The following is a 12,168-nucleotide window of genomic DNA, read 5'->3' as shown; positions in this document are numbered from 1 at the left end:
TATTTTTTAAATTTATTTTTAGTTTTAGGCGGACACAATACTTTTTTTAATGTGGTGCTGAAGATCGAACCCGTGCCCCACGCATGCTAGGCGAGAGCACTCTACCATGGAGCCACCACCCCAGCCCCAGTGTATTTATTTTTTATAGTAATTTTGGTAGTTGTACAAGAAATTGAAGGATTGGGTGAAAGTGCAAATCACAGGAACTTTTTTGTTTTGTTGTTTTTAAAAAAGTCTAAAAGGAAAGCACAAAAGTAAGAACAACATAGATGATGTGAATGTGTGTAGTCATACAGACTGTAGTGTGAAAAATTGTATTTAAAAAACAAAAATAGGTCCCGCTCAGCTCTAATATATTTATAATCCAGTGAATTTTGTGGACTGATCTAGTAATTTACCATCATGTAAAAAATGATTTCTGTAGAAAAATGCATTCAAAGCTTAGAAAAATGCAGAAACTCCTTTAGAATTCAGCTTAGATATAAGTTGGGAGTCTGCTTGTTTAATAGATATTTTAATTGAATTATAAAAATGAAACTGATTAAAAAGAAAGACTTTACGTATAAGTGTTTTCATTTATACCACTATTAAATTTTAAATATTGCCAGTTCAAATGTTACAAGAGATTAAGTATGATCACATTTCTTGGAACCATGCAGATTCCATGAAATAAAGCAGATCTTGTTTGAATATCAGAAAACTAAAGTAGCAAAAATTCAAATAGTATATTTAAAAATTATAATCTGGAATTTATAATATAGTCTTCTTAAATGTTACTTGATGTTAACTGTATTGTTCTCATGTTGGGTACTTAAATACTGTGAATAAACAAATGAGCCATTAATCCTATGCTTAACAAAACAAAACAAAAATTGCTAATGAGAAAATCAGTATTGGTGACCTACACACAGAAAAGTCATTGCCAGACCAACTGGATAATGTTTTCTTGTTCACTAAGGAAAAAAAATCACCATTCTATTAACTAAAGTACCACATATAATTCCTTTTGAGATGTGTAAATTCAGGAAATCAACAATCACATAGAGTTATTTTTCTATTATGTGGATTAACCTAAAATGTGCATAGACACTCTGGGGAAGGTATCTTGGCAGGTATACATAATTTATATCTTGAGAGATTTTGGTTTGAATATACAGTATTATAGAAACTATGCATGTAAATGTAGTTTGTTTACATTAGGTTATGTAACAAAAGTTGATCTGAAAACCTGCAGTACTATTAACATGATCATTATATGAGTAATTTAAGTTTGTCCCAGGATAGGGCCTGGTCCTGACATGTCCCCAAAGGGGAGAACAGTGGGTGCCAATTTGAAGGAGGGACTATTGCTTTCTGTAGTTCAGTGGTGAGCTAGAGACCGATTCATCTTGGCAACAGGAGTTTGTTTTGTGGGTCAGAGCAGATCTGAGAGGTGCTACTACTTTCTAGGATAAGTCAGTGGGAAGATAAAACTGATCTCGGTCCTCGAAGCTATCAGGGAGCTTGCTTCTAACCAGCAGCTCAGAGATCAGAGCTGCTGTTGTCACCTGCCCTGCAGCCACAGGAGCCAGCAGGCCTCCTGCCTTGCGTTCTGGCACTGAGCACCGCAGGCATGCCATCCCAGGTGGGGAGTGACCTGGCGAGGTGGTGTGCCGACATTTTAAAATCACCAAATGTGAGACAGACCTGAAAGGCTGGGCAGCCTCTGCAGGCAGGTGTGGGGTCTGGGTTGGAATTTCTCTAAATTCGTAGGTCACCTTGGGATGGAAAACCAAAGATGTGAAGTAAAGCACCTCAGCAGACAGGCGCTCCCAGTTGGTCAAATACAAAGATGGATTTAGGAAGGTCTGGGAGCAGAGGAGGCCCAGACTGGGCTTCCAAATCAAGGGCATGTGTGCACACATATGTGTGCAGGAGCGTGTTTTGCTGCTGCTTTTGGAGAAACTGCTTCAGTGTGAATTGTAACCACTTTTGAGGTAATAATCCTCCTTCCATGATGAAGTTCTAGCAAAGAGAGAAAATAGAACACACTCTGCTCGTTCAGATGCATCCACATAAGATTGATTTTAAAAGGTCATACTTGTATAATTCCACAGAAATAGTATCATTAAATCACCAAAGTATTTTTTTCTTTAACTTTCTAGACTGAAGTGGCACAAAGGCTGCTTAGTAGACCATCCACTTTTTTTCTTAAAATATTGTGCTTATAAACTATCTGTACACCTATGTAAACTTGCAGTAAAGAAAGTTTTTTAAATTGAAAAAAGAGGAAGAAGAAGAAGCAGCAGAATAAGTAGCAGTAGTAGTAGTAGCAGCAGCAGCAGCAGCAGCAGCAGCAGCAGCAGCAGCAGCAGCAGCAGTAGTAGTAGTAGTAGTAGTAGTAATAGTACAGGTCAGAAATGCTAAGCACTTGACCAGAGTTCTTCAAAGTGACGACCTGGGATTTGAACCAAGGCCAGCATTCCCAGTGATGTCCTATTGTGGTAATTATTTTGGAGAGAGCTAATTCTTTTTTTTCCCACCCATGTCCACACCCACACTTTGTAACTATATATTGGCAATCCATATCCTTTAAGAAATGCATTTTTTGGAAACTTTACAAAACTTTTTTTAGATTTTTAATTATAGATAGACACAATATCTTTATTTTGTTTATTTATTTTCATGTGGTGCTGAGAATTGAACCCAGTGCCTCACATGTGCGAGGCAATTGTTCTGCCACTGAGCCACAACTCCAGCCCAGGAAATGCATTTTATACCCTCCAATTTTTATAATTCCAGGCACTGGAATTGAAATTTTTTTTAAACAGAGAACAATTTAATACTTGGAAATGACTTAAGTCATTGTTTTAATTTTCTGTTTTTTATTTTTTCAAATTTTAATTTATTATATATGACATCAGAATGCATTACAATTCATATTACACATATAGAGCACAATTTTTAATATCTCTGGTTGTACACAAGGTAGAGTTACACCATTTGTCTTCATATACGTACTTAGGGTAATGATGTCCATCTCATTCCACCGTCTTTTCTATCCCCGTGGCCATTCCCTTCCCCTCCCTCCCCTGTTCCCCTTTGCCCTATCTAGAATTCATCTAATTCTCCCATTCCTTCCTTCCCATTATGAATCAGCAGCCTTAAATCAGAGAAAACAGCTGGCATTTGTTTTTTGGGGATTGGCTAACTTCACTTAGCAAAATTCCATCCATTTACCTGCAAATGCCACAATTTTATTCTCTTTTAATGCTGAATAATATTCCATTGTGTATAGATACCTCAGTTTCTTTATCCATTCATCTACTGAAGGGCATCTAGGTTGGTTCCATAGTTTAGCTATTGTGAATTGTGCTGCAATAAGCACTGATGTGGCTGTTTTTAAGACCTTTGGGTATAGACTGAAGAGTGGGATAGCTGGGTCAAATGGTGGTTTCCATTCCCAGTTTTCCAAGGATTCTCTATACTGCTTTCCATATTGGCTGTACCAATTTGTAGTCCCACTAGCAATGTATGAGTGTGCCTCTGAGAAGTGTCTGTTTAGTTCCTTGGCCCATTTATTGATTGGGTTATTTGTTTTTTTGGTGTTAAGATTTTTGTGTTTTCTTTATATATCCTAGAGTACTCTATTTGACGTGTGTGGTAAAAATTTGTTCCCAAATTGTAGGCTCTCTATTCACTTCACTGACTGTTTCTTTTGCTGAAAAGAAGCTTTTTAGTTTGATTCCATCCCATTTGTTGAATCTTGGTATTAATTCTTGGGCTATAGTAGTCTTATTAAGGAAGTTGGGGCCTAATCTGACATGATTGAGGTTTAGGCCTACTTTTTCTTCTAATAGATGCAGTGTCTGTGGTTTAATTCCTAGGTCCTTGATCCACTTTGAGTTGAGTTTTGTGCATGGTGAGAGATAGGGGTTTAATTTCATTTGTTGCGTATGGATTTCCAGTTTTCCCAGCACCATTTGTTGAAGAAGCAATACTTTCTCCAATGTATGTTTTTGGTGACTTTGTCTGATATAAGAAAGGCTGTAATTATGTGTTTAGTCTCTGTGCCCTCTATTTTGTACCATTGGTCTACAAGTCTATTTTGGTGCCAATACCATGCTGTTTTTGTTACTATTGCTCTGAAGTATACTTTAAGATCTGGTATAGTAATGCCACCTGCTTCACTATTCTTGCTAAGGATTGCTTTGGCTATTCTGGGTCTCTTATTTTTCCAAATGAATGTCATGACTACTTTTTCTATTTATATGAGGAATGTCATTGGGATTTTGATTGGAATTGCATGAAATTTTTATAGTGCTTTTGGTAGTATGGTCATTTTGACAGTATTAATTCTGCCTAAATAAGAACAAGCTAAATCTTTCCATCTTCTCAGGTTTTCTTTAATTTCTTTCTTTAGCATTCTGTAGTTTTCATTGTAGAGGTCTTTCACCTCTTTCATTAAGTTGATTCCCAAGTATTTTATTTATTTATTTATTTTTGCAGCTATTATAAATGGGGTAGTTTTTCTCGTTTTCCTTTTAAAGGATTTGTCACTGATATACAGAAATGTATTTTATTTTTGGGTGTTGATTTTGTATCCTGCTACTTTGCTGAATTCGCTTACTAGTTCCAGATGTTTTCTGGTAGAATTTTTTTGGGTCTTCTAGGTATAGAATCATATTGTTGGCAAATAGTGCTAATTTGTGTTCTTCTTTACCTATCTGTATTCCTTTAATTTGTTTCATCTGTCTCATTGCTCTGGCCAGTGTTTCAAGAAATATGTTAAATAGAAGTGGTGAAAGAGGGCATCCCTGTCTTCTTCCAGTTTTTACAGGGAATGCCTTCAGTTTTTCTCCATTTAGAATGATGTTGGCCTGGAGCTTAGCATAGATAGCCTTTACAATATTGAGATATGCTCCTGTTATCCCTAGTTTTTCGAGTGTTTTGAACATGAAGTGGTGCTATATTTTGTCAAAAGCTTTTTCTGCATCTATTGAGATGGTCATATGGTTCTTATCTTTAAGTCTATTGATGTGATGAATTACATTTATTGATTTCTGTATGTTGGACCAACTTTGTATTCCTGGGATGAACCCCACTTGATTGTGGAGTATTATCTTTTTGTATTCGATTTGCCAGAATTTTAGCATCTATGTTCATTAGAGATATTGATCTGAAGTTTTCTTTCTTTGATGTGTCTTTGTCTGGTTTTGGAATCAGGGTGATATGGGTCTCATAGAAGAGTTTGGAAGTGCTCCCTCTTCTTCTATTTCCTGAAATAAATTGAAGAGTATTGGTATTAGTTGTTCTTTAAAGATCTTGTAGAACTCAGCTGTGAATCCATCCCATCCTGGGCTTTTCTTGGTTGGTAGGCTTCTGATGACATCTTCTATTTCATCACTTGAAATTTATCTGTTTAAATTGTGTATATTATCTTGATTCAATTTGGGCAAATCATATCACTCTAGAAATTTGTTGATGCCTTTGATATTTTCTATTTTATTGGAGTACAAGTTTTCAAAATAATTTCTAATTATCCTCTGTATTTCTGTAGTGTACTGTTGTGATATTTCATTTTTCATCATGTATGTTAGTAATTTGAGTTTTCTCTCTCATTTTCTTCATTAGCATGGCTAAAGGTCTATCAATTTTATTTATTTTTTCAAAGAACCAATTTTTTATTATGTCAATTTTTTCAATTGTTTCAATTTCATTGATTTCAGCTCTAATTTTAATTATTTCTTGTCTTCTACTGCTTTTGGTGTTGATTTGTTCTTCTTTTTCTAGGACTTTGAGATGTAATGTTAAGTCATTTATTTGTTGACTTTTTCTTCTTTTAAGGAATAAACTCCATGCAATGAACTTTCCTCTTAGTATTGCCTTCATAGTGTCCCAAAGATTTTGATATGTTGTATCTGTGTTCTCATTCACTTCTAAGAATTTTAAATCTCCTCCTCTAAGTCTTTTGCAATCCATTGTTCACTCAATAGCATATTATTTAATCTCCAGGTGTTGGAATAGCATTTATTTTTTATTTTATAATTGATTTCTAATTTCATTCCATTATGATCTGATAGAATGCAGGGTAGTATCTCTACTATTTATATTTGCTAAGAGTTGCTTTGTGGCCTAATATTGGTCTATTTTAGAGAAGGATCCATGTGCTGCTGAAAAGAAAGTGTATTCACTTGTTGAAGGATGAAATATTCTATATATGTCAGTGAAGTCTAAGTTATTGATTGTATTATTCAATTCTATAATTTCTTAGTTCAGCTTTTGTTTGGAAGATCTATGTAGTGGTAAAAGAGGTGTGTTAAAGTCACCCAGAATTATTGTGTTGTGGTCTATTTGACTCTTGAACTTGAGAATTTGTTTGATGAATATAGACACTCCATTGTTTGGGGTATATTGTTTATTATTGTTGTCTTTCTAACCCTTAAGCAGTATGAAATATCCTTCTTTATCCCTTTTGATTGACTTTGTCTTGGAGTCTACTTTATTTGATATGAGGATGAAAACCCCTGCTTGTTTCTACAGTCCATGTGAGTGGTATGATTTTTCCTAATTTTTCACCTTCAATCTGTGGATGTCTTTTCCTATGAGATGAGTCTCTTGGAGGCAGCATATTGTTGGGTGTTTTTTTTTTAAAAAAATCCAATCTTCTAGTCTATGCCTTTTGATTGGTGAGTTTAAGCCATTAACATTCAGGGTTATTATTGAGACATGATTTGTATTCCCAGACATTTTTGTATATTTTTGGTATTTAACTTGACTTGGTTTCTCCTTTGATTAGTTTTTCCTTTAGTGTAATACCTCCCTTTGCTAATTTTCATTGTTGTTTTTCAATTCCTCTTCATGGAATATTTTTCCAAGGATGTTCTGTAGTGCAGGCTTTCTAGTTGTAAATTCTTTTAAATTTGTTTTCCATGCAAGATTTTTATTTTATCATCAAATCTAAAGCTTAATTTTGCTGGATATAAGATTCTTGGTTGGCATCCATTTTCTTTCAGAGCTTGGTATATGCTATCCCAGGATCTCCTGGCTTTGAGGGTCTGGGTTGAAAAATCTGCTGAGATATAAATTGGTCTCCCCCTATATGTGATCTGATTCCCCTCTCTTGTGACCTTTGAGATTCTATCCTTATTCTTTATGCTAGGCATTTCATTATAATGTGCCTTGGTGTATATCTGTTATAATTTTGTACATTTGATATCCTGTAAGCCTCTTGTATTTGATTTTCCAATTCGTTCTTCATGTTTGGGAAATTTTCTGATATTATCTCATTGAAAAGATTGTGCATTCCTTTGGTTTGAAACTCTGTGCCTTCCTCTATCCTAATAACTCTTAGATTTGGTCTTTTGATGCTGCCCCTTAATTCTTGGGTGTTCTGCTCATGGTTCCTTACCATCTTCACTGTGTGTTCAACTTTATTTTCCAGGTTGTATACTTTGTCTTCATTATCATGTTCTGTCTTCCAAGTGATCTAGTCTGTTGGTGATGCTTTCTATTGAGTTTTTTTTATTTGGTTTATTGTTTCCTTAATTTCAAGGATTTCTGATTTTTTTTTCAGAATCTCTATCTCTTTCTTGAAGGAATCTTTTGCTACCTGTATATACTCTCTTATCTCTTTGTCAGAGTGATCGATTTTTGTCTGTATATGCTCATTTAGGTCATTCTTTAATTCAGAGATCATTTTAATTATGAACACTCTGAACTCCTTCTCTGACATTTCATCTACTGCATTGCCCATGAGTTCTGTTATTGTAGTATAGGGGCACTTTCCTCCCTTGTTTTTTCATGTTGTCTTTGTGATTTCCTTTCTTGAGTGTGGATCTGAGGTATTATAACTTCTACCCTATAATCTTATAGTATCTGTGCAGATTATCTGTACCTCGCCATGGTGTTGGGCTTCCAGACCCAGCCAGTGTCCCAGGATGGATGCTACTGCAACTATAGGAGGTGGCAGCAATGGCAGGAGACAACTTGAGATGGCAGTAGAGGTGCCCCAAGATGGATGCAACATCTTTTGGGAATGGGGCTGAAAGGTGGGCCTTACACTGGTTTAGGATGTGTGCTCCAAGATGCAACTGCTTCTAGGCCCTGTCATCCCAAGGTAGAGGCTACTGCATGGGGGAAGCTATGGGGATGGCTACAGTAAAAATCTCAAGATGGAAGTGGGTTAGACCTGGGCTCCCAGGTGGTGGTGGGGGTAGGTGGATCCAAGCTTACTCTGGGCCCTGGCTCCTGCACAGGTTAGTGAGGTGGGTCTGGGCCAGGCCTGAGCTCCAGTGGGGCTCTGTCAGTGGCTGGTTGGACCCGGGCCTACCCTGGGCCCTGGCTTCCACACAGGTCAGCAGGTGGGTCTGGGCCAAGCCTGACTCCAGTGGGTGTCTGCCGGTAGGTGGAGGCCGTCCTGGGAAGGTTTTTTTTTTTTTTTAATTTTTAAAAAATTTTTATTTTATAAGATGTTTTCATTGATGTTACTCTCTTTATATTCTCATATATTCCAGTAAGAGGGGTACAGAATCATTATCCCCATATTGTAGTTGATAAAACCAGATTCAGAGAATCTGAAGTCATTCAATGAAGTGCCTGGCTTGGTCTGAATGCTCTGAATTTATCTTTTTTACTTCTTAATTTATTGACCCTGTACTCAGGTGGCAAATGACATCACATGACAGTATTTGGTGAGAAGGACTTCAGAGAAACAAACTGTTTGACTCCCTGGCTGTTTTTGCTTTGAGATCCAACACAACCCATTTAAAAACCACTTGAAGTACCTATTGGATGTTCCAAGATGCCCATCTGACCTGTGGGGAGCAAGTGGTGGACAGAAGGATGGGCACAGTGGAGCTGAAGGTGAGATGGTATGTGTGGGGAGCCATCCCCGAGGTATGGACAGAGCACTCTGGCTCATGGGGAGTGACTAATCATTCTGGTTTGGGCAGGGTGGAGGCATGGGGCCAGCTTCACAGAGAATGTGACATTTGAACTGGCAATGGAGGAAGAATTTCCTCAGGGAGAGAAGGGCAGGGACAATGACCACAGTGTCACTTGTTAAGTCCTTGCTATGTATTATTAATTTGCTCCTCCCCAAAACCCATGAGGTATCAACAAGTATCATCTCCATTTTATAGATGAGGAAATGAAGGCTTGGAGAGGATTTTCACCTAAGAAGTCTGGTTCCAGCTCATTCTTTTGGCCATCGCACAGAACTTGACCAAGACCTCAGAGATGGGAAGGTGTCTGGGGCCGGTGAATGATAGGTTTTGCATGATTTTATTTCCCTAGCATAGTTAGATAGCAGTCATGTGATCTGATTTGACCAGATCTGTGTTTCCTATAAATAACTCTGATGATAGAACAGAGTGGGAGCCTCTGTCATCAGTGCCTATGGGGGCCAGCCCATAAGGCACAGGAGGGACGCAGGCCAGGTGAGACAGAGGGCTATCTCTGCTGAAAGTGCCCAGCTCCCCAGCTCCTCCCAGCTGACTGCAGCAATGTGGGAATGAAGTCCCTTTGTTGCTAGTTCTATGATTGTTTTGGAAGGGGGGTAGGGGGTACAGGGGATTCAACCCAGGGGTTCTTTCCCACTGAGCTACATTCCAGCCCTTCTTATTTTTATTTTGAGAGAGGGTCTTGCTAAGTTGCTGAGGGTCTCAAAAAGTTGCCCAGGCTGGCCTCAAACTTGTGATCCTCCTGCCTCAGCTTTCCGAGTCACTGAAATTACAGGTGTGTGCCACTGTGACTGGCTTCAGTCCCTTTGATTTTTAAAGAAACTTTGGAAAAGCAAAATGTCATGCAAAAATCTCCTGAATTAAACATGTAAGAAACTAATTAAAAATGTTTATTTATTTTTTTTTTTTTGAGTACCCTCAGGACCAAGCAAGGGATGTGTGTGGGCTACAAGTTGACCACTTCTGTTAGGGAGGATGGATTGAAATAAAGACAGCTTAGAGGCCAGGAGACCAATGTTAGGAGCCCAGTGTGACAGTGTATACAAAAGAAGAAGATCCCAGCAAACACCCTGACGGTAGGAATGAAGAGATAGACTACATAATATGTGGTGACTCTGGACATGAGCACACCAAAGGGAGGAGTCTAGACTTATTGGGAACATGATGGAGCCATTAATTCACTTAATTTTTGGGCAGTTATTTACTGAGTATCTACTATATCTAAGATATTATGTTAGGAGCTAAGATTCAGGAAGGAATAAGATACAGAACCTTGCTGTGAAGGCACTCAGAACTTAGTGAGAACGTTTGCTAGAAGACAGCACAGGGAAATTTGGGACCTGCACCCCACCTCTCTTGGGGAGCAGGGTGTCAGGAAAGGCTCTGCTGAAGGAATACAGCAGAAGTGAAGGTGTGAAGAGCAGGCCAGGAATTGGGTTTTGGATTTACTGAGCAGAGTCTTAGCTTCATCTTTAGTTCTGGGATCTGATTCCCTCTTCATACTTTTAATTCATGGCATTTTGAAAATCCAGGTGTCTTGCTCGCTCCCGGGACAGAGTCCTTTCTTGCAGTCAGGTTTTGCCTGCGTCCTCTTGAAATGCTCAGTGTGAGTGTGCCCTGTGAGAGCGCAGCAGATGCTGGAGCTCCTGCTGCTGTCCACACCCTTCCCAGATCCTGCCCTTCTGACATTCATGTTAAGTGTTGCAATATTTGTAAGATGACCCTAAGCTTATTGATTGATTTTTTTGATTGTTTACTTATTGCTATTGTGGTGGATGATCTGCTTTCCTTCAGGTATTATTATTGTATGGTGGATTAGTTATGGTGGAAACATTCTGTGTGGTTAATCACTCTGCCCTCTTCCTGAGAGTGCCATACATTCTTATTTCAAACCTAGGTGAGGTTTTGCTTCAGTCATTCTACACATATTTGGGGGACACTTACCGTGTGCTAGGCTCTGTTCTAGTTGTTTGGGATGCTTGACTGAATAAAGAGGGACTCCTGTGCTCAGGAAGCCTTGCTTTCCTGCAGCCTAGATGATGTGGCCACCCCCTCACCCCCCCCCCGCCCCGCACTGGGTTGCTCTTTCAGGATGTTTACAGATGGGTGCCCCCCTCCATTCGGTCCCCCCCCCCTCCTCTGAGAATGTGGGGCTGTGCTCTCTTTATTATTCGAGACCTTCCCTTCCTCTCTCCTGGTACAGATATCCCACAGCATGGCAGCCTCTCAGCAACTGGAGCTCCACTATCTCAATAGAATTTGAAGTGCTTGGCCCACATTTGAAAAGTCATTATTTGAATCATTATTTATGTTTTATTTTGGAGAAGATAATGTCGCTCTATCCTAAAATCAGGTCCTTCATCCACCAAGACAAGCCTGGGATAAGGAACCCAGGGGCCACTTTCAGGGCATCATTTGGGTGGGGTGAATTCCTTGTTCAGAGAATAAGGGTGCAGAGATCTCTTGGGGTCATAAACCGCCCGTGAGGAGCTAGGGACCTCTGATTTGGATGGCACCCAGCTGGAGAAATTCAAGACCACCGCATAGACCTGGAAGTCCTCTATCTGTTTGGATCATCCTGGGTCTGTGGCAGGCCCCTTTATCATTCCCCCAGAACCACAAAAAGGCAAGTAATATAGAAAGAAAAGTTACAGCAAAGAGTTAAAAAAATTGAGAACCTACATGCTGTTCCTTAATAGTTCTGTGGTCTTAGGAAAGTGGTTATTTTTTTCTGAGTCTCAACTTTACCTTTGCAATAAGATTTTAAAAAAGAGGGGATGCTGGGGTAGTGGCTCAGCAGTAGAGTGTTCACCTAGCATGTTCAAGGCCCTGGGTTTGATCCACAGCACCATGTAAAGAAAACAATAAATAAGTAAAATAAAGGTATTAAAAAAAAGTTGACATACAAGAAATATGTGTCCATAAGGTGCCATGCAAATGTCAGTTGTTTTTACCATTGTTGCTATCATGATTATTGTTATTTTTAGCAGGCTTCCCTTCAGGAGCTTACACTAATCTGGACCTGAATTCTCGGGGCTGCTCCAAGGGCTGTTCCCTTTGAAGGGCAAGGACAGTCCAAGAACGGGTCCCCAGTGAGGCACTCCCTGCCTCGCCCATTAATCAGCCAGCATTGGGCTGAGGAATCTGTGCAGCTGCCCCATCGCCATCAGCTAGCAATGTTATTGCATGTTATTGCTTTTGCTGGGGCTGGAAATTCCTTGGCAAG

Source organism: Urocitellus parryii, chromosome 5 (assembly GCF_045843805.1).
Source record: "Urocitellus parryii isolate mUroPar1 chromosome 5, mUroPar1.hap1, whole genome shotgun sequence".
NCBI classification, from domain to species: Eukaryota; Metazoa; Chordata; class Mammalia; order Rodentia; family Sciuridae; genus Urocitellus; species Urocitellus parryii.
This window is presented reverse-complemented; position numbering follows the sequence as displayed.